Source organism: Macrobrachium nipponense, chromosome 19 (assembly GCF_015104395.2).
Source record: "Macrobrachium nipponense isolate FS-2020 chromosome 19, ASM1510439v2, whole genome shotgun sequence".
NCBI classification, from domain to species: domain Eukaryota; kingdom Metazoa; phylum Arthropoda; class Malacostraca; order Decapoda; family Palaemonidae; genus Macrobrachium; species Macrobrachium nipponense.
The window spans coordinates 34,995,743-35,019,925 of record NC_061088.1 but is presented as its reverse complement, the minus strand read 5'-3'; the positions used below and the strand labels follow the sequence as shown (position 1 = coordinate 35,019,925).

Here is a 24,183-nt window from a genome sequence, read left to right as displayed (position 1 = left end):
TTTGTTTTGGTATATTTCCTGTTAGTTTTATTATTTCATTAATCAACCGCTATGTTGATGTTTACATGCATGGGTTCAAAACCATCATCCTTGTTCCTAACAACAGTATGGTATAATCTTTTTCTGAACAAGTAAGCAAACTTTCCCGAGTCCATATAAGGAGGCTGCCAGCGGCTCAACATTCGTCTTTACCTACTGAAAAGGAGAATAAGGAAGCTGATTCACTTGGAGCCAATTAAGTAAGTTGTTCGGTTAAACAAGCTCTCACTTCTTCCTAATACCGGGTGAGTTGCCATGGCCGTGGCAATGTTAATTTTAAGTATCGATGATGAATGAATAACCAAATGCCTTACGTTGATTTTACTATACAAATAAACATCCATGATTGAATATGTTGTACGTTACTTACAGTATCTATTTAGTTCTTGAAACGTTGTTAACACCGCGGTTTTAATTTCAACTACTAGTTGGTAAGCAGCTGCAGCGCTTTGGTGCGCCTACACCGGGACTCTTGTCACTCTGCTTCTAATCCTATAGATCACTTTACGACGTCCGGGCTTCAGTCAGTGCTCTTGACAGTTTGGTGTTAGGTCGTCGAAGCGATCGCTGGTGTGTGAAGGGCTCGGTAAGTGCTTGGGCGTTCTAAGACGTTAGTGCATGTTCCCTATATTATTGAGATGAGTCACAATTCATTTGTTTTAAGTTCTGATTAACTTGCGTCCCTGTATTTCGGCATTTTGCTGAATATCTTTGTCGGTGTGACCCCTGGAGGAAAGGGCAATTCTATGTTTTCTTAAGTGAAATTTGTTCGTCCAGTCAAGAACTAATCTTAACACAATTTCATGCTTGGGAGGTGTGGGCAAGGTTTCTTCCACGTCATGAAGTTTCATGTGAAAATATCATGAACAGTGCCACACTTACCACTAAACACACTGAAAAGTATGGAAGAGCCTCATTGAATAAAACTGCATGAAAATCAAAATGATTCTAAGGATAGAATGCCTTTGTACGGGAAAAAATGAGACGGAACAATCGGTAAATTACAGACAAGTACGGATAAATCGGCAGAAATTATATAAGTACTTGAACAACAGATGACGGCAGACTATATAGCTATTGGTACTGCCTACTTTGTATTTGTTTTAGTATATGGTCCCACTCTAGCGAATGTGCTATGCGAGACCCGCTAACTAAATTTATCACAAACTTATAGTAAGACACAGATTCTGAGATTTTTTTAAATTTTAATGCGTCCTCGACATTAGTTATTAAATATACACTTATTGCATTCGGGAAACAAATCCAAGAACCTGACATTATCAATAGATTTATCCACATATCAGCTCAGATTTTCAGTGTTTGATTACCGATAAACTGAATATTTATAAGTCCATATTTCAGGACTAACATTTATATCCACCATCAGTGTTTGCTCTACTTTAGTTATTTTTGCATCAAAAGCTTTACGGCTTCTCGAGGTAATACGATGTAGCCTACAGTGTCGTGTCTTATCCGTCCAGAACAATTTATAAAAGACTTCACTCGAGTTGCATGCCGATTAGAACAGCGCATAGAATAGCATTAAAGGAAACTGTGTAATTGAAGCTTTGAGGATCGACGTTCTGTCAAGAATATAATACTGTAGGGTGTTACTGTTTCGTGGGTCTCGCCCATTCTGACGTTGAGTATGAAAATGTTCGCCCAGTTTGTTTGTTGCATAACCCTTCCAAAATGAGAAGTTTTACGATCAGGTGACGTAACACCGATCTATCACATACGAAGTTCTAAGTAAAGGGTGGCAAAGCGAATGCGCATCATTGTGGTTTTCTGTTATTCCCCTTTTCCTGGAAGTCGTACTAATGCACAAACGCTGTGTCTGTATTTTTGGTCGCCGTTCATTGTGCACAGTCCGACACTATCTTAATTTGAAAAAGCCACAACAACGTGGTTTTGTTACAAAAACACGCTTTGGTGAACGTAAAGAGAGAAGATATTTTATTTCATTAAATCACTCCACTCTCTGGATAGAGCCTCAAGTTGATAATGTAGAATATTTGTAATAGATCCTAATAACACAATACCTGTAAACAGCAGTCTTATAGTGTTGTTTTTGCTAAATACTTGTACATAAGCCCTTGATTCTTAATGAAACTCTGGACAGACCTTACATTTTCGTTGGGAGCGCCAGTGGATGACAGCTTGGCAGGAAAACAGCAGCGATCGGGTGATTGGAAAGAAGCCATAGCATTTCCTAATGGTAGGTACTGAGAAAGGATGACGAATCGAAAGATAAAAACGACACGTGATTGAATGCCACGCGTGTTCCTTCGGATTAATGTTACAGCTACGCAGTAAATTAGGAACTGGAACCAAAAATGTTTTGGCTGAGAAAGTTTATTTCAGTCTGACGTAACTGAAGAAGAAATAAGGAACCCACATTTAGATGGAACGATTAAAAGGTGTTTTTCTACTTCTATTGCCAATGCCAAACTTTGCAAAATTAGCCAAAATTCAGTTTCTGCTTTAACATTACCTCGGTTGGTCTTGGTCATTGTGATTTGTCTATATTTCCATGAATGTGGTAACTTACCTGCTCATCCTAATGTATATATTTTTTTATTGTATTTTGAAACTTTATAAAAATGCTTAACTTGCAAATGGAGTGTGAAAGGACCCTCCAAGGATTTCTTGCCTTCAGGAAATACACCTCTTGTCGCAAATAAAAGAGAAGTGAAGTTTTGGACACATTAGGGACAAACAGGAAGAACTGTAGTGCTGGTTCTATGCGTCATTAGAGAGAGAGAGAGAGAGAGAGAGAGAGAAAGGGGGGCGCCAATGTTTATTTGAAAAGACAGATTTCAGATAGATTCGGAGGAAATGTTCCCCAGCGTATGTCATCCCCGTATTTGCCATCGGTGGATCTAGAGATCTTTCATAGGGGGGTCACTTAGGATTCTCACTCACGCACATATACATACGTGTGTACGAACTTTGCTCGATGTGACGTCGGAAGCGGAGGCACAGCGGGAACGCTATATTGCCTCTGACGTCACATCGAACAAAATTCGTCGAGCAAAGCCATCTTGCTTGGTGAGACGTTCCCGCGCGCAGTCTGATTAATCAACAGATATCACAAGTTTAACTTACGTCTAGAATTTGAGAAATATCTAGAAGTGTTCGTGAACTATCGGTGATAAGAATAGTGTGAAAATAGTAGGATAAAGTGTCAACTAAGTTAATTTATCAAGTGAAATACTGTAAATCAGAACAAGATGGCAGTAAGTTCCAACTGTGGAAAATAATGGCAAAATTTAGCTTGTTTGGCAAATTCGCAATACGATGAGGTAGCAGGAAGGGAACTGGGATTTCTCATCTATGAGATCAGCAACAGTCCTAACCAAAATGATACAAAAGCATTCATAGATATATTAGAAGGATATAATCCTTCAAACTGGAACAAATCAACAGAAAACATCTTGAAAATAATTGAAGAAGTTCCAAATAAAATCCAAGTGGTCAAGAGACTCATAAAGAAAATATACATAAACCAACATATTCCGACAAAGAAAATTAATAAGGTGAACATTGTGAATATCCTAATTGATGCATTAGGAAAAAGAATACCAAAAGCATGGAAACTGTGTAAGGTGTGGTATAGCATAGTTAATCCGCAAAACCTGATCAGAAAATGTTCTGCATGCAACATTCCGACCCATCCACAATGTGCTGAGGTAATGCAAGATATGAGAAAAGATACCAGAATATTTTGCTCAACTTGTCTATCATGGATAGGCAATGTTATTAAATCAAGATTGAATGTACAAATAGTTGAGGATGAAGAAGAAGAGGAAGAGGAAGAAGAAGAAGAGGAAAACGGAAGAGAAGTAAGCAAAACTGAAATGACAGAAAAAAGTAAGGAAAACAAAGAACAAGATGAAAGTATGGATGCAGAGATACTCATTGATACTACATATGAGGCAATAAAGCAGCATACTTACGAAGAAATAATTTACAATATGACAACACAAAAGAAAATCCAGAGGAGGCTCTACCCAGATCTACACAATGACGGGAAAGAGGAAAAAATAGACAAAAAAGACAAAGTCTGCAACCTTTTGAAAAGAGGGAATTGCAGATTTGGAGAAAGGTGTTACTACAAACATCCTAAGGTATGTCACAACTATGAAATATATGGTAAATGTGCATACCTAGATGGCTATGAGGATGATTGCAGAGATCTACATCCAAAAATATGCAAAAACCTAAAAGAAGGAAAAGGATGTAAGTTCGACAAAAAATGTAAATACATGCACCCTGTAGCCATGAATCAAAATCAAATAAATAATCAATCAAGTAATAAAATCCAAAATAAGAAAGAAACAAATAAAGAGAGGAATAAAGAATATCAGGTAAAAGAAAAAACCAAGCCATCAACGCGATATGCAGTGATGTCAGCAAAAAATTTCAGTTTCAGCTCCAAAATACAACTCAAGAGATAAGAACTGTATTTTTGATGCAAGAGGATATTGCAGATACGGAGAAAATTGCAGATTCAGACACAAAATGAATATTTATGATGAAGGAAGATCAAATATTATGGAAAAGTTGGATTTTTTAATGTCAGAATTTCTGGAAATGAAAAAAAGAAAATACCAGAACAGGAAAGAGACATGGGAAAATCCTTATTATTACCAATATTAAATGAAGGAGAAAACACACAAACCATCATAGTGATGAATGCGCAGGGTTTAGTTACGAGTAACTCAAAAAGAAAAATAGAGTACTTAGAAGAACTAACCCAAATTGAAAAGAAAGAAATAGATATAATGAATAAGTGAAACCTGGTATTCCCAAGAGACTGGGAATGATGATCAAATAAAAGGGTTCCAAACTTATAGGTCAGATAGAAAAATAGGAATCAAGGGGAACCGCAATATATGGGAAAGACAAAAAACAAATATATGAGAAATATAGTAACTCAGTATGTGAACTAATAGCGGTAGAATTTGAATCTGAAAAATTAATGAACATAGTAATATGTAGACCTCCTAATACTAAAGAGTTTGACTTAATAATAGAAAAATTGGATGATAAATGTAGAAATCACAAGGACTGGACTATTCTCCTATCTGGAGACTTCAACTTTCCTTTCGTAGACTGGAAAGAACGAATAGGAGATTGTGGTTGTACTTATACATATAAAAAAGAGAGTATAGTAGTGAAATAGTAGTGCAGAAGATAAGTGGCAATTCGAAAAGCTATTAGATATGCTACTAGAATACACCATTCAACAAATAAATCACCTGCCAACAAGAAAGGAAAATACTTTAGACCTAGTATTTGTGAACGAAATGAATTATGTTGAAGAAATAATAGTTTATAATGCGAATATTTCAGACTACAATGTCATAGAATTAACAGTCCATTCCAATGAAATGAAAAAGTGGGAAGGATATGTAAAATACAACTTCTACAGTAAAAATATAAAATGGTCAGAAATAAATGAAGAATTAAACAAAAATTGGGATAACATTTTCGTAAGTGATGATATAAAGGTTAATACGGAGATATTATTATAAAATATTAGAGAAAATAGTGGATAAATATATACCGAAGAAGAAAAGTAAACATCAGTCATGCATACCAAGAGACAGAAGGATCTTGTTCCAGAAAATCAGAGTGTGGAAAAAAGGTCTTGCAAAAGAAAAAATGCATGGAAAGTTATAGAACTAAAAAGTAAGATAGAAAATGCAGAACAAAAGATTATACAATCAAAAGAAAATAAAAAACGGGACTTGGAAGAAAAAACCCTAGTTAAAATATCAAAAGCCCAAAAACCCAAAACTATTATACTCATACGCAAAAAGATGAATAAAAGAAGAATAGAAATAGGCCCTCTAAGAATTGAAGGGAGATTAACGAATGAAAAAAAAAAGGAAATTTGCAACATATTGGCAGAACGATATAAGAGAGAATTCACCCCTAGAATAGATAATGAAGATAATGATATAGAAGTAAGGGACGAAAATAGTGAATATTTAGCTGACATAGATATTAATGAAGCTTATAATGAAATTAAAAATGGAGCTGCAGCAGGGCCTGATGGAGTTCCTGCTATTTTGTTAAAGAAAGTGGTAGTTCATTCTATCGCAAAGCCACTTGCAATATTATTAAAACAAAGTGTAGATACAGGCATGATTTATGATGAGCACAAATTAGCATATATTACCCCTACATTCAAAAGTGGATTAAGACTAGAGGCAAGTAATTATAGGCCTGTGAGTCTAACATCACATATTATGAAAGTGTATGAAAGGGTAATGAAGAAAAATATTATGAAACATTTAATTAAAAATCATCTGTTTTATATAGGACAACATGGTTTCGTACCCGGAAAAAGTACAAAAACCCAACTGTTAGTCTACCGTGTGAACATATACAAAAATATGAAAAGCGGAAATGAAACAGATGTGGTTTATCTAGACTTTGCAAAAGCTTTTGACAAGGTAGACCATAATATATTAGCGAAGAAAATTAGAAACATAATATAGTGGATAAAGTAGGAAGATGGTTAAAAGAATTTTTACACAACAGAAAACAGATAGTTATTGCAAACGATGAGAAATCGGATGAAGCTAAGGTAATTTCCGGTGTGCCACAAGGTACGGTGTTAGCTGCATTACTGTTTGTTATTATGATTGCAGACATAGACAGTAATGTTAAGGACTCGGTAGTGAGTAGTTTCGCCAATGACACAAGAATAAGTAGAGAAATTACTTGTGATGAAGATAGGAACGCGCTACAAAGAGACCTTAAAGTATATGATTGGGCAGAGGTAAATAGGATGGTATTTAACTCTGATAAATTTTAATCAATAAACTATGGAGACAGAGAAGGAAAGCTATATGCATATAGGGGACCTAATAATGAGACAATCACAAATAAGGAAGCAGTTAAAGACCTTGGTGTGATGATGAATAGGAACATGTTATGCAACGATCAAATAGCAATTCTATTGGCAAAATGTAAAGCAAAAATGGGAATGTTGTTACGGCACTTCAAAACAAGAAAAGCTGAACACATGATTATGCTTTATAAAACATATGTTTGTAGTCCACTTGAATATTGCAATATGATATGGTACCCACACTATCAAAAGGATATTGCACAAATAGAGAGTGTATAAAGGTCCTTTACAGCTAGAATAGAAGAAGTTAAGGACCTTGACTACTGGGAAAGACTACAATCCTTAAAATTATATAGTTCCTCGGAAATGGAGAAGCAGAACGCTACATGATAATTCAGGCATGGAAACAGATAGAAGGAATAGCTGAAAACATCATGGAGCTAAAAATATCAGAAAGAGCAAGCAGAGGTAGATTAATAGTGCCCAAAACTATACCAGGAAAAATAAGGAAAGCACACAGGACATTAATCCAATATGCACCAGCATCGCTAATGCAGCGTCTATTCAATGCGTTGCCAGCTCATCTGAGGAATATAACAGGAGTGAGCATAGATGTGTTTAAGAATAAGCTCGACAAATATCTAAACTGCATCTCAGGCCATCCAAGATTGGAAGATGCAAAATATTCCGGAAGATGTACTAGCAACTCTCTGGTAGACATTAGAGGTGCCTCACACTGAGGGACCTGGGGCAACCTGAACAAGATGTAAGGTCTGTAAGGTAAGGGGCCTTATTACGAATCTATACTTAATGTATAATGAAAATGGCGGGGAACCCAAGCATCTAAAGCACTTTTACTCCGGCCTGAAAGATTTATAGTTAACTTTTACTTGAAATCCATGCTGTATTCGTTTGCGATTTACAAAGATCATTGCCGATTTTGAATGGAATAACAAGTATCTACAAAATAAAACTTTGAGATTATTACAATCAATTGACGGATTTCACCATACAGTTCTCAAAGCTCTTCTGCTCCTACAAAAAAAAAAAAAGAAAAAAAAAAAAGTTTTAAAGAACATAAACCAGTAGCAGATTTAAGGGGCGGGGCCACCTTGTCATGTGCTCTCCCCTTCCCACCCCCTCTTTCACGGACATGAATAATGGAACATAGTTTTCTTTCAATAAATCATTATTAGTAAAAAAAAATGAGCTTATTACTTAAACATCAACAACTGTACAACGACAGCTACTATTAATAACTACTACTGTATCTCCGCAAAGCTCGCCCGTGTGGACGAGGCTAACTGATCACGAAGGGAGAAAACTTATAGGATTACACAGATATCTATTAAATGATGTGCGGAATGATTCATTTTGCAGCTGAAACAGTACTGAAAGGGGCCAGTGAAGAAACTGTAGTGAAAGAATCCGATGGCTTTACATGAAGAAAAAGTTTTAAGGATAAATGTGAATAAGAGTGCTGTTTTGATGGTAAAGAAAACCAGGATAAACATATCAGATGAAGGTAGGGTGAGAGAAAACAGCAGGACGTGTGCATTTGAAATATTGAATATGACTTTAGGACAAAGGCCAATTAAGCGGTGGGACTGAAATGTGTAACGGGAGGAAAACCTCGCAGTTGCACTATGAATGGATTAAGAGAGGGTGGAAAGTAAGGTGCAAGAGAGAGAACCTGAACAGAAGTACAGCAACAAGAATGAAATGGGCTGCAACTTGCAACATAGAGGTTGAGATGACCTGAAAATAACCTTAATTTATGCATATAGTGCACCGCATGACTACTGCAGTAACTGCTCTATCCTCCAACCGGGAAATGAGTAAAACTGTGATGAATTTATGAAACTTGGTTATGAGTGAAAGCCAAGTTTGGAATGTATGAAGGAATTATTTAGCCAGTTTTCCTGTCGGGAAGTGAAGGGAATGTAAGTGAAAGAAAAAGGTAGTCAAGCCTGTTGAGGTGAACTGTATGTGTAGTAAATGTGGCAGTAGAACAAGGCATGATCTGCCTTCCAGCTTACTCGGGGCGCATGCAAAACTCTATGGTCAAATGGCACATTGTTTCACACTATATTTTCTTAGAAATAATTGCTCTGTATTACTCTTTAATATGCACATTATTTATTTGTTTATATTTTAATTTTAATAAGTCATTTCCTCTCCCAAAGCGAAAAACCTTTTTCACACCTTTTTAGGCTTTTCCATAGGGCTTTCCTAATCTCTCAACAACAACAACAACAGTGGTTTGTAGGTTTACTCTCCGAATAAGCGAAAGTAGAAAATGTTAACTGTAGAGACACACAATAATAGCAAAAATGTAAGTGTGGGTTAAAGTATGGACAAGAGTGTAGCTTGTAAGAATAAGTAAATTAAGCCATCCTTGTGCTGGCAAGGGGTTTGGGCAGCCCTTAACACGTTATGCAATGAGCCTTCCCTGTGATGAATGAAACAATAATGTTCAGAAAATTTTCTTCAATATTGAATTATCCATCTACCATTCTACGGTTAACGCTATATGTTGCTGTGGGATAATCAAAACTTTTTACGGTAAGGTAAGTGAACGCAGTGGGACCAATAGTCCACTCAGTAAGCATAACGCGTGTTAACGTCGCCACTCAGTAAGGATAAGATAATGAGCATCGAATGTAAACATTGCGCTGTGGCCGAAGGAAGGACAAACTTTTGTAGTTTGTTTGTTTTACTAATTGTTATATAACTTCTCTAATCCATTTTGTCAACATGTGGTTTTCACATTGCAATGCAGCTGGGTAAGATTGATTTAAGTTTTGCCATGTTATTTTGGAGGGAGATCCGGAGCTGATGTCTAAGAATCTGGGTGTACATTTGTAACTGAAAAGTGTTAATAATTTACTGTATACGAATTACACCATTAATATTCGAAATAGGATATTATTATAGGCTAATCGTTGAATGTAAGCTGAATGTAACTAGTATATTTAAAGCCCGGGACGCAGTGTTAGCTACCATACAAAAACACCACAGGCGGATGGACAGATGAAAAAAAAAACAGAGTATAGGCTACCTAGTATAGGTACTACTAGGTATACGTAGCTAGCTGACCTAGCCAATTATAGGTATTCCAGAATGAGTACCTTAGGTACTATCTACCTAGGTACTATAGGTAGCTAGATAGTAGTATAATCTGTAGTCTTTGCGTGCCATAGAAACTTGCAGCAGTAACAAAAGCAGGCTTAAATAGGTATTGTCTACTAGCTAGCTAGGGTAAAACACTGCGTGGACTGGCCTACTCACTGACTACTACGGCTAGGCCACCCTCCGAAAAAGTACTTTTAACGCATCCTGACACTGGAGATGGTCATTAGTCATGAGTTATTGTTGGTGAGAGAAGGAGCTAAAGACTTCCACTCTCCTTTCGAAGTACTAGGTATTTTCTCCAAAGTTAGAAATTAAGGCCATATTTTAAGATTTAAACAGAAGGTAATGAAAAGGGTGGCCAACGCAGTGCCCACACCACCAAAACTCTTTTGAAATTTTTACTTACAACTCGGAATATTTAGAAGATTGATGCCATGTCGATGTTTGCAGAGTTGCTTGTGTCAATAATCTATCCATTTCCTGTGCTAAATCTGGACAACACTTCTACCCATAGATGCTGGGGCACTTTCATCACAACAATCGTAAACCCGACCTCTAACCATATTTATCAAAGGGGACTACGGCATTCTTTGCGGCGTTTTGCGCTCTTCAATTGTTTATCAGGTTTGTCAATTGGTATGTGTTTACCCTCTAAACTGGGTATGAGACTTACACAAAACTGGGGAAATAAGTGAAATTAACGTATCTATTTGTAGTATATATACATATTACTGTAATTTTATCATTACTGCATTACTGTGACAACTAGAATTCATGGAAACAATTTGTAAATGCATCGGCGTATGTGTGACGCTCCACTAGATTGGCAATGATGAGTCATTTTCTTTGCATCGTTTGCTCCTAATTATTCATCCAAAATATTTGTAATTTTTCGGGTTAATTTGGTTGCAAATTATTTAGTTTAACTTTACCTTGTTACTTCAAAATGTTTATTTAATTCATGTCTATTATCCCTTTTTTTAAACCAAATTAACACCGAAAAATTACAGTTATTTCTAAAGTAGATACCGTATATGAGCAGACGATGGCAAAATGACGTCATCATTACCAGTTTACGTAGTGGAGCTTCACACATATGCCGATGCATTTGCAAATTGTTTCCATGAATTCTAGTTGTCATAGTAATGCAATAATGATAAAATTGCTCTAATATGTATAATGTACTACAAATAGATATGCTAATTTCACTTATTTCCCTGGTTTTGTGTAAGTCTTATACCACCCATTTTGGATGGTAAACACATACCAATTGGCAACACTGATAAACAATAGAAGAGCACGAACAACACTATAGGTACTGTTCACAGCAAAACTGTGATATTTGAGTCAGGAATCTAGTTACTTTTTCAACAACGAATATTTTCAAATTAATAATCATGAATATGTAAAAAGCTCATGCAATTCATGACCTTATACTGCTGTTTAACTACTTATTTAAATGATTATCTAGTGCATGCTTCTTCTTCTTCTTCTTCTTCTACCAAAACATCGTAGTTTCCTTGGATAAGCTGTGGTTGGTGTCGTCGTTGTTGATTGTTGTGAAGAAAGTTCCCAGCGTCTATTGGTAAAAGTGGTGTGTGGATTTAGCACATGGAATGGAAAGTTTGACACAAGCGACTCCACAAACATTGAAATGGCGTCAATCTTCTAAATTGTTGGTGTTATAAGTAAAAATTTCAAAAGCGTCATGGAGGCAAGTTATCACTGCGCATGACTAGACTTTCATTAACCTCTTTTTGATCTTAAAATATGACCTTAATTGCTAACTTTGGAGAAAATACTTACTTTGAAAGAATAGTAGAGTCTTGAGCTGTTGCTCTCACCACCGATGACTCGAAACTGGTGCCCATCTCTGGTATCAGGATGTGTAAAAGTACTTTTTCGAAGGGTGGATCCACACGCGGTGAAAACTGGACCAGCTAGTCCAGTCAGTTGTTTCCCCTACCTTGCTGGGGGAACACTGCCTCATACCCCTTTTCCTCAGGGAGACTCTGCCTCTGAGGCTAAGACACCGCTGTGCGACCATTGTTCGGGAAAATTCAATATTTAAGCATAGGTACCTACCATTTAAAAGATTTTAAATTAGTCAGGAAAACTGCCATACGAACTAAAATAAGCATGTGAAATCTCTGTAAAATATGTATTCAAGGCAGTTTTTAAATCCAATATGGCATGTGATGGTTGTGAGTGCAATTATTGGACCACGTTCTTCCCAGTTCTCATTTGAGCAATATTTGTGTATAGTATATGTAACATATATTGATATTACTCAAGATTGTAGTAGTAATCAGCACAATGAAACATTGTTTTCTACTATATTAGTGAAAGTATGAGACTTCTTATTCCTGGGGGCCATGTTTTGAACTGGAATGAATTTTTACCTTGTAATCGGTGGTTTTATCCTTACTGCCATCACAACTGAAACTCCATAGTGCTTATTTGATTGTAATTACATATAGTACAAATTTCATACTTAATTCACTCCAAATTCCACTTTTGATACGTGAGTTTGTTTAAAGCAAAGCCATGGTGGGAATAATTTTTCAGTCTTGTTGTACATCTGGTAACCAGAATCCATGAGCAGCAGATGATGATTTAGTGAATTGTTATGAGAACAAATATATACTTTTTTGCTATCACTTTTCATTTATTTTAAGTCTACGTATATTAATAATTTTGATTTTTTTTTATTGTATGGCTGAAATAATTTGTTTTGTTCATGAAACTTACTTGGCAGATATATATATAGCTGTATTCTCCGAAGGCCGACAGAATTTCAAAACTCGCGGCACACGCAGTGGGCGGCCAGGTGGTAGTACCCATTCCCGCCGCTGGGAGGCGGATATCAGGAACCATTCCCATTTTCTATTCATATTTTTTTTCTGTCGCCGGTCGGTAAACACCTGTTTACAGACCTCCGCCCAGGATTTTTGGATTTAACTCGTTATAAGTATCTGGATTGACTTTTGGTTTTGACTCTGGATTGTTGGATTGGCATACGCGATAGTGGACTGTTTTTGGATTTTGGATTGGCTTTTGTATGAACGTGATGTCGGGATCAAGTTCAGTGAGCTTCAGAGTGTGTGTGAGGAGTGATTGCAAGGTGAGGCTACCGAAATCATCGGTAGACCCCCACACAGTATGTATGGGGTGTAGGGGGCATGTTTGTTTGCTAGTTGATCATTGCATTGAATGCAAAAGTTTGACTGAGGATGAATGGAAGGTGTATGAATCCTATCGGCGTAAGCTAGAACGCGATAGGATCAGGAGGTCTTCCTCTAAAAGCGGTTCTACGAAAGGTAAGGGAAGTAACATTTCGCCTATATTAACACCAGTAGAATTTGCTTCACCTAATCCTGTGTTGTTGCCTGAGGGCCCTAGTTCTGTGTCTGGAGAAGGTAATGCCCTTTCTCTGATTCTAGAGTCATTGCGCACTCTAGAGTCCAAAGTGTTGGCCCTTGAAAACGGCTCGACTAAAGTGTGTGATCGTGCCCCTAGTGTTGTGGAGGGGGCGTCAGATCGGCCCCATAATGCCTCTAGGTCTAGACCTCTGTCGGACTCCCAGACCTCAGGGAGTGGGCATGTCGAAAGCCGCAAGAGGGTTACGGGGGCTCCCCACCGATCTGGCGTCCCTTCGGCAGGACCTGTTGCTACTTCCCAGGCTGCCAAGGAGCGTGCTCAGGCTCGCATCCTAAAGGACTGTTTTTCCGTCCTCCGAGCGCCCTCCCCGCGCAAGGGGTGGAGCGCTCGGAGTGACTCACGTCCGTTGAAAAGGACTTTTCCTGAGGGAGGCTTTACGCTTTTACGTCCCCTCTCTCCGCTCTCGTTGCGGTCGTCGCCTGCGTCGTATGACGCGTTTCCTCCTCAGAAGAGAGGTAGGACGTCGTCCGAGGACGACGCTGAGAAGCGCTTCTCGCGCGCCTCGGAGAGGCAGGTTGCTGTTCCTGTGAGAAGGAAGGAGGCGTCCCCCCGCCCCTCGTCTTCTCGCAGGCGCAGCCCTTCACCTCCTCTCGGTTCTTCACCTACGAAGAGTTTTCTTGCGTCGCTCCAAGACCAATTGTCGACCTTAATGGCTCGGAAGACTCGCCCAGCAGCAGTTGAGCCTAAGCGGCGGAAGGACGCTAGACTGCCTGTCAAGAGGACGAGGCAGTCTCCTTCTCTGTCTCCTCGTTCGTCGCTGTCTCCACCCGCGCGTCAGGACGCCTTGGAGGACGCTCGACAGGACGCCTTGGAGGACGCGTTTGAAGACGCTCGGCAGGACGCTCGTCGGGTGGCTTTGTTTGACGCTTTGCCTGTGGAGAAGGCTTTTGAGAGCGCTCAGAAGGACGCCTTGAAAGCGAAAGCTGGACGCTTGAGCGTCAAGCGTAAGGACGCTCCTCGAGAGAGACTTAGAGTTTCCTCTCTGGACGCGCAGCGAGGTCAGGAAGCTCTTCGTGGTTCGAGCTCTAAAGATCGACAGAAGGTCGGTCGCTTTGAAGAGGCGGATGTTAGTCTTCCTCGGAAGCCTTTGTTGAAGGCTAGACCCGCGGGGCGCACGCCCTCTCCAGAGGTCCTATCTCCTTTGCCTCTTCGGGAGGAAGGGAGAACATGTAGTCCGCTGACTCAGTAGAGGAAGAACAGCCGTCAGCTTCGTCGGTTTCCGACTACAAGGTACTGGTCACGACTTTTAACGTTCCTTGTTTGGGGAAAAGTTCCAGCCTGCAGCTCCTAAGTCTCCGCCCTCTCAGTTTTCCTCTTCGAAGTCGGGCAAGGTTTCGGAAGTGGTGGAGATGAAGACTTCCTTATCCACTAAGAAAGCATTCAAGAAATTGCAGGACTGGATGGAACGTCGGAAGGATCAGGGCAAGTCGACTTTCGCCCTTCTCCTTCAAGGCTGAGTGGGAGAGGCGGCATTTGGTATGAGACCAAATCGGAAGTGGGAATTAAGATCCCGTCCTCTTCCCAAGGGGACTTTGCTAGTCTGGTAGACCCCCGACCAGAAGAGGATCCCGTTGTCGTCCGCGAAGAGATCCCTTTTGTCGTCCGCGAAGATTTCTTGGACACCCACGGAGATAGACCATCACATGAAAGGTCTGTTAAAGACTCTGGAAGTCTTTAACTTCCTAGACTGGTGCCTAGGAGCCCTGGATCTTCAATCTAGGAGTCCTGATTCTTTGAGTCTGGGGGAGCTGTCCAATGTGTTGTCATGCATGGACAAGGCCGTCAGGGATGGTTCGGAAGAGTTAGTGTCTCATTTCGGCACTGCTTTCCTCAAGAAGAGAGCGCTATTATGCAATTTCACAGCGAAGTCTGTTTCTCTTCGCATCGCAGAAAGCAGAACTTCTCTTTGCACCTCTTTCGAGCCATCTCTTCCCCCAGGCTATGGTAAGGGACCTGGCAGTGAGCCTACAAGAGAAGGCTACCCAGGATCTCTTGGCCCAGTCTTCTAGACGTCCTGCAGTCCCTATCACGTCGTCTCGTCGGGACGACCTCCTAGGAAGGTTAAACCCTTTCGGAGCGCTCCTCCCTCGAGAGCTGCTCCTCGAGGGAGAGGACTTGCAAGAGGAAGAGGTTCCTTCAAACCTAAAACCTCTAAATGAAAAGAAAGTCCTTCAGATGCCTGTCGGAGCCAGGCTAAAGTTCTTCGCGGGAGCGTGGAGAGAGAGAGATACAGATGCGTGGTCCCTCAAGATAGTAGAACAGGGGTACAAGATCCCCTTTGTAGACCCTCCTCCTCTTTCAACGACTCCCAGAGATCTTTCCCCGTCGTATCAAGGGGAGAAACAGCAGGTTCTTTTAGATCTTTTGGAACAAATGATCTCGAAAGAGCGGTGGAGCAGGTCCTAGACCTGGGGTCACCAGGATACTACAACAGACTTTTCCTGGTACCAAAACAGTCGTCGGGGTGGCGTCCAGTCTTGGACGTAAGCAGCTTGAATCTTTTCGTAGAAAAGAAAAAATTCAAGATGGAAACACCTCAGTCGGTTCTAGGAGCCTTAAGACCGGGCGACTGGATGGTGTCCTTGGACCTACAGGACGCATACTTTCACGTGCCTATCCACCCTCTTTCAAGGAAGTTTCTGAGGTTTATGCTAAGGGACAAGTTTGGCAATTCCGAGCCCTTTGTTTCGGTTTAAGCACGGCTCCGATGGTATTTACCATGCTCATGAAGAACGTAGCGAGATGGTTACATTCTGCAGGAATAAGAGTGTCCCTGTATCTCGACGATTGGCTTATCAGAGCATCGTCAGAAGAAAGGTGTCTGAAGGACCTTCACTTCACGTTGGCCTTGGCGAAGTCCCTGGGACTTCTAGTCAACCTCGAAAAGTCGCATCTGACCCCAACACAGTCCATCGTGTATCTGGGGATTCAGATGGATTCAGTGGCTTTTCGAGCGTTTCCGTCCCAGGAACGACAGCTGGCAAGGCTTAGAGAAAGTCTCGGCATTCCTGGGGAAGGAAGCTTGCTCGGCGAGGGAATGGATGAGTCTGCTGGGAACCATTTCCTCGCTGGAAAAGTTTGTTTCCCTGGGAAGACTACACCTCAGACCTCTCCAGTTTTTCTTAGCAGACGCATGGAGAGTCAGAGAGGATCTGGATGCGACCCTTTTCATCACCGAATCGGTGAAGAACCATCTAAGATGGTGGTTGGATCCTCGGAAGTTTCAAGAGGGGTTGTCCCTAAAGCTTCTGAGCCCAGACCTAGTGTTGTTTTCCGACGCTTCGGTGTCGGGATGGGGAGCAACACTGGGAGGGGAGGAAGTGTCAGGCACCTGGAAGGGGGAACAGGTGTCCTGGCACATCAATGTAGGAACTAGCGGCGGTTTTTCTGGCGCTACAGTTCTTCCAACAAAAGGTTGCAGAGAAGTAGTCCAAGTCAACTCGGACAACACCACGCCCTGGCGTACCTAAAGAAGCAGGGAGGTACACACTCCGTCCTCTGTTTTATTTAGCGAGGGAGATTCTGCTGTGGGCAGATGCGAGACGGATAAGGATCCTGACGAGATTTATCGCGGGAGTCCAGAACGTCAGAGCAGACCTTCTCAGCCGACAAGATCAGATCCTGCCGACGGAATGGACGTTGCACCAGGACGTCTGTCGAGAGCTCTGGAGACTGTGGGTGTCCGTTAGTCGACCTCTTCGCGACGTCGAGAACAAAGAGGTTGCCTCTTTATTGCTCTCCTGTGGTTGGATCCGGGAGCAGTCGCGATAGACGCACTGCTCTGGGACTGGACGAACCTGGACTTATATGCCTTCCCGCCATTCAAGATCATGGGGGAAGTAGTAAGGAAGTTCGCGGCATCGGAGGGGACGAGGTTGACCCTGATCGCCCCGATGTGGCCCGCGAAAGAATGGTTCACAGAGGTAATGTCATTCATCATAGACTTTCCGAGGACATTGCCCTGGAGGAAAGATTCTACTCAGACAGCCCCACTTCGCAAGATATCACCAAAACCTCTCCGCTCTGGGTGGTCGACTGCGTTCCAGACTAATCGAAAGCTGGCCAAGAGCGAGAGGTTTTTCTAAAGCAGCTGCAAAGGCGATCGCCAATGCTAGGAGATCGTCCTCGAGAGCTGTTTACCAGTCGAAGTGGGCTTCCTTCAGGGCATGGTGTAGAACGGAAGGGAATTTCCTCTTCCTCTACCTCTGTGAGCCAGATAGCCGATTTCCTGCTATTTTTAAGAAATGTGCAGAACTGGCGGGTCCCGGACCGCCATCAAGGGATATAAGAGCATGCTGTCGGCAGTCTTCCGACACAGAGGACTAGACCTGTCTGATAACAGGGATCTTCACGATCTACCTGAGATCATTTGAGACTTCCAAGATACCTCAGGCGAGGCCTCCTTCTTGGAACCTGGACTTAGTCCTTAAGACTGTTTAATGTCGAGTCCTTTCGAACCTTTACATTGAAGCGTCTCTTCGGAACTTGACTAAGAAGGCTCTTTTCCTAACTGCTCTGGCGACGGCGAAGAGAGTTAGCGAAATTCAGGCCATTTGTAAGAGAGTGGGCTTCAAGGGGGACAATGCTGTCTGCTCTTTGAGTCCCACTTTCTTAGCAAAGAATGAAAACCCGTCGAACCCTTGGCAAGGAGCTTTGAAATCAAGGGTATGACAAGCCTTGTGGGCCAAGAACCGGAGAGAGTCCTGTGCCCTGTCAGGGCTCTAAAGTTTTATGTCCACAAGACTAAAGAAGTAAGAGGTCCCTCAGATAATCTCTGGTGTTCGGTTAAACGACCCGATATACCGTTATCCAAGAACGCTTTGGCGTTCTTTCTGAGGGACGTCATTAAAGAGGCTCATTCGTCTTCCACACAGATCGATTTGAGCCTCTTGCGAGTGAAAGCTCACGAGGTCAGAGCTGTTGCAACCTCGCTTGCCTTCCAAAGGAAACATGTCGATCAAGGACATCCTTGACGCCACCTTTTTGGAGGAGCAATTCAGTATTCGCCTCACACTACTTGAGAGATGTGAGAACGATATACGAGGACTGTTGTTCTCTTGGGCTTCCATACGTTTCTGCAGACACAGTCTTGGGGGCTGAAGGTAGCTCTCTCCCTATCCCTTAGTTAGGTTTAGGGTTAGGTTTTAGTGTTGTGTTTTTTTGTTTTTTGTGGGGTGGTTTGAGGCTTTGGTGAAGACCTCCCATCTTTTAGCTAGTGTTCAGGGGGGTCTTTGTTAGTTGGTCGAGGTGGTGGTCAGTTGCTTCGTTGCCCTCATTTGTAGGGCCTCTATGCTCTTGTCACATTGAGGTCACGTCCCCGTTGACAGAGCATTCAGAGCGCACCAGCACTACAGGTCTCCACCTGGCTGGCACTCTGATTAAGCACAAGCAGGCTGTAGTGACCAGTAATCACAGAGTCTACTTTGCTAAAACAGGTGAGGAACCAAGGTGTATATCATCTACTTAATTTAAGTTTCCTACAAATCCTATTCTGTCTCTTCCCACCATCCGAAGTGGGATTCAGCTATATATATATCTGCCAAGTAAGTTTCATGAACAAAATGTTATTGTTATAATACAATTAAGTTTGTTCATACTTACCTGGCAGATATATATAATTAAGTGCCCACCACCTCATCAGGAGACAGTGGCACTGATAAAAATATGAATAGAAAATGGGAATGGTTCCTGATATCCGCCTCCCAGCGGCGGGAATGGGTACTAAAACCACCGTGGCCGCCCGCCCACTGGCGTGTGCCGCGAGTTTTGAAATTCTGTCGGCCTTCGGAGAATACAGCTATATATATATCTGCCAGGTAAGTATGAACAAACTTAATTGTATTATAACAATAACATTTTTAATTTTTAATAATTGTGTGGCTGAAACAAATGTAACCTTTAATGCATGCTAGGAATGGCAAGTCATCGTTGCCAATTTAGTGGAACTTAAAACACACGCCGATGCCTTTACGAACTGTTTCCATGAATTCTAGATATAGTATATAATGCAACAATGATACACAAAATTGCTCTAAAATTTGTATATATATATTACAAATTATGCTAAATTCACTTATATACGGTTTTGTGTAAGTCTTATTCCAGGGTTGTAGGGTAAATACAAACCAATTGGCAACAGTGATAAAAAAATAAGAAAGTGCGAACAACACATCGTAGCTAATGTTCACAGAAAAACCGATGAAATTTGTATCAGGAAGCTGGTTACTTTTACAACAACGAATATTTTCAAATGAATTATCATGCATACGTAATAAGTTTATGCAATTCCTAACCTTATTCTGGGTGATATGTACAAATAGACCAGACTGTGACGATTGACAAAACCAAGAAGAATGTATCACTCATCGATGTCGCGATACTATGGGGCACCAGAGTAGATGAGAGAGAAAGAGGAAAATATTGTTAAGTATCAAGACCTGGAAATAGAAATAAAAAGGATATGGGATATGCCATTGGAAATCGTACCCTTAATCATAGGGACACAGGCACGATCCAAAGATCCCTGAAAAGGAACCTGGAAAAATTAGATGCTGAAGTAGCTCCAGGACTCGTGCAGAAGAATATGCTCCTGGAAACAGCTCACATAGTAAGAAAAGTGATGGATTCCTAAAGAAGCAGGACGCAACCATAAATGCCACACTAAAACCACTCAGTCAAATAGGATGACTGTGATAGATAAAAGAAAAAAGTAAAAATAATAAAAATAATGATAAAACAGGAAGCAAACCTTCTCAGATACATTCATATTGAATAGAATGGAAGAGTTAACTGAATTTATCTTATAAAGACTTCTCTCAATTTTTCTGATAATTCATTTTTCATAAGGTAAATTAGTTTTATTATGTATTATTATTTAACTGAAAGTATCCTATAAAACATTAATAATTATATAGTAATAATATATGTAACAATAGTAATAGTCTTAAAACCATTATATATTGTTAGTAAGTAGCAGGAATTGTGGGATATGAAATAGATAAATTAAAATGGTAATGACCTGTTGGACTGTGATGATCTTTTAACTGGCTGTTTGACTATGGTGATCTACATTCCAGAAAAGAACACCAGAGTGTAATACTATCATATAAAATCTTCAAACTGGTCACTAGTCTGATCCATAAGAATTTGACATTACAATCTTGATAGTCATCTATCTAGCATAAAATATATGCTAGATGTTAAAGCTGAGATTTTTAAATAGATAAATTGTTGTTGAGTTCATTAGTAAAGTTTTTTGTTTATATTCTGAAGAATTATTACATTAATTCCATTTTCCCTATATACGTACTCTGATATTTTCATTATAGATCGCATGCCAGAAATTTGACTGCATAAAGTGGGAAGTTATTTTCCACACTGGAGAGAAGACCTATCTCTAAGCTATTTGTGACTTTGCTCAAATTTTCAAACTGTGGTTTTATACGTAATCATGACACTTTATAACTACGTATTATTTTTCTGTTCTTGCATGTTATTCTGATACTGAATTTGATATCTTGACTGTGCCTTCTGATTTGAATGCTTAGTGAAGAAAAAGGATGAAGAATATCTAGTAATTCAGTTGCTATTTTCATATTTTCAGAGGTTCTGTTTCTTCTCCATGAGTCATATAATTGAATGGGTTGAACTTCATCTACATACTTCACCTCAACTCTGGTGTATTGACAAATTAATCTTGAATAATAGATAATAAAAATGCAGTGTGTTGTGGATCAATTTGCTAAAGAAGTTGAGGACTTCAGCTCTCAATATGGGAGTGATGGCTCCATATCATATGTTGCTAATAATGTAGTTGGCAAGCCTACATTGTATCCACAATATGGAGACTTTTCATCAGCCTACTGCATGGTGAGTACTGTAGTTATGTGGTCTGTAATATCTTTGTACTACCTATAACACATTTTCTAAAAATGCAAAACCATTGTCAGCCATGTGAACTTTTCAATTATAGGACATTTAATCTTTGTTTTTTTTTCATGAGTAGCATCTATTTTTCAAGGAAAGTAGTTGTTTCCATATTGTTAAATTTGGAAGCTAAATTTTGAAAACTTCTACCAAAGAATGTAGAAGACTTGATCATAAATTCATGTGAATTTAATTACTGGAAGTACTTCATGTATCTTCAATATGGTGTCTATTGGTCAATTTAAAAAAAGAATGTAAATTGCTTTCATTAGAAGCCTTTTGTTTAATACTTCTGTGTAGTACTGTTTTATTTTTTAAATACTTTTGGAATACTTGCTGTTTTCAGTTTTTATTTTGCTGTTTTCAGTTTTTATTTCTGTAGTTGTGTAGCCAGTAGTCATTTTTCAAGAGATTGCTAATTGGTAAATGTAACTGGAAAGTTCATGCTATGTAACCTTTTCTTCCTGACATTCAGCGAAGTTACGGCCGATGGTGGACAAAATGTGACACACAATATTATCCCATAGATGAACCGCAACCACTCCTACCTCCTAGCAGTGATTTTATCGGTTAGTGTTCTATGCATTACTTCTGTATATAGTTTGTCGACTGGTTTGCATGTGAGTAGGCATAGGTACTTAGGTTGTCCGTATAATAAGGTTCTCAAGGAGCTACAGTTGTAAGGAACGCTGTTACACTGGATCCGGTTCTGTGTTTATTGATTTGGAAACTGGAGCTTCCAAAGCATAGAGCTGTAATTTCATTTTCAATATGTCTTTGGTTAAGGACTTTAATGCTAATTTCTTTCCTTATGAAAGGTAAGCCACTGACATGTGAGCAGTTGCTGGAACTTTTAAATTGTAGAAAGAATTTATCCTTGGATACAATATTGAAACCACTCAGTGGCATGGTTATCATGCATTTGCTTTGGTTTATCATGGTGCAGAGGTTAAGCATGATTATTGCAGAGATTGAACTCCTATGGTTTGTACAAGAGAAATTGTCTTGAATTGATAGGTAACCTCTTTTGTTCAACTGTTCTTTAAACTTGGTTGGGATTTATGGAAAGCTAGGAGTTACAGTACTAATTGTTGAGTATTATAAGTACTGTATACCTTTTTGTACATTTAGTTTTGGCACAAAAATCCTACCCCTCCTTCTGCTGAAGGGGCCACCTTCCAAAGAGATCTTGGTTATCTTTATTTTGAGAACATACACTTGTTTTGTACAAAATATTTTGTTACTGAGTAGCCTTCAAAAGGTTGGTTGATTTCCACTTTGCCCACCTCCTTTTTCAAATGTGGGACTCCGTTTGAAAAATGTGAATACTTATTTGAGATTTATTTTTTAAATACTTTCCTATCCATAATATAAATTACATCTCCCCAGCTCCCCATGTTCAAGCTGGACAGAAGTACTTATGCTGACTGGCTACTAGTGTCTGAACCTATTGGTCCCTTGGTGGTGGAGTTGGTGGTGGTGGTGGAAGTAGATTGATAGAAAACAGAAAGCCATATTCTTGTTTGTCTGTTGAAGTACCGCTAGTGCAGAAGTAAAAGCTATACAGTAATACCTCATTCTTATGCAGTATGTGTTGCACAAATTCACAATAGTGTGAACTTTTCGTTGGAACCTAACTAATTATCATAACATGAATATTTAGTAGACATGCGAACACAAACACAACATTTTCGAATCCTGGAGAAACCCTGCAAAGGTATTTGTTCAATTTTTGACGTAATTTATAAGTTTTCAAGCTTTGTTCAATTTTTTACATAATTTATAAGTTTTCAAGCTTTTATGTGTAAAGTAAATAACATTAAATAATAAAGATAATAATTCTCTCTCCTCTCTCTCTCTCTCTCTCTCTCTCTCTCTCTCTCTCTCTCTCTCTCTCTCTCTCTCTCTCTCTCTCTCTCACTTACCGAGATGAGAGAATTTTTCTGGTACACGTACATGTAGTAGGTACCATTTGTATTAATATTTTCAAATAATAATAATAATAATAATAATAATAATAATAATAATAATAATAATAATAATTAACAACCGTAATTGCAAAATTTGTGAAAGTATTTTAAAGAAATAACCTTTCCATTTCACTTCTAAGTAAGAACAATTCGCTTCAATGTAAGAACAAATCCCTCTCTCTCTCTATCTCCTCTTCTTCTCTCTCTCTGCCTCTCTCTCTCGTCTATCTCTCTCTCTCTCGTCTTCGTCACCCCTCCTCAAGATCCTCTTCTCTCTCATCCCTCTCTCGTCTTCCTCTCTTTCTCACAACGCTCATCTCATCGTCTCCTCGCTCTCTCTCTCTCTGAGATGAGACAATTTTTATGGTACATCTAATATATCAGCTATATGTTTATTAATATTTTCAAACAACAACAACAACAAAATGATGCACATAAAGAATTCTTTCCCTCGTCTTTCTTTTTAACTCCACAGAAGCTCGAAGTCCAGAGCTGTCAAATATGTGAAGTAGTGTGACAGGAGTGTGTGTTGCCAGATTAGCGATCAATGATTTTTTACGTAATTCTATTCTCTCTCTCTCTCTCTCTCTCTCTCTCTCTCTCTGCTCTCTCTCTCTATCTTCATCTCTCTCTCTCTATCTGCTGGTTACGTAGCATAAGTAATTTTTTTTTTTTAATTGATCTATTTTTATTTCCTTTACCTTCTAGACTGTAAATGCCTGTTCTAAAACACACACATTAAGAGTTGCATTATTTCAATTAAAAAGAACTGTTTGGTCATGAAAAGGAATTTCAGAAACAGAG

At 39.6% G+C, this 24,183-nt stretch overlaps 1 pseudogene; it reads left to right on the top strand.

Annotated features, from left to right (window-relative positions):
- Positions 1-9,533: 9,533 nt before the first annotated feature.
- LOC135216078 (F-box/LRR-repeat protein 4-like) overlaps positions 9,534-24,183 on the top strand; it is a 95,517-nt pseudogene continuing 80,867 nt past the window's right edge.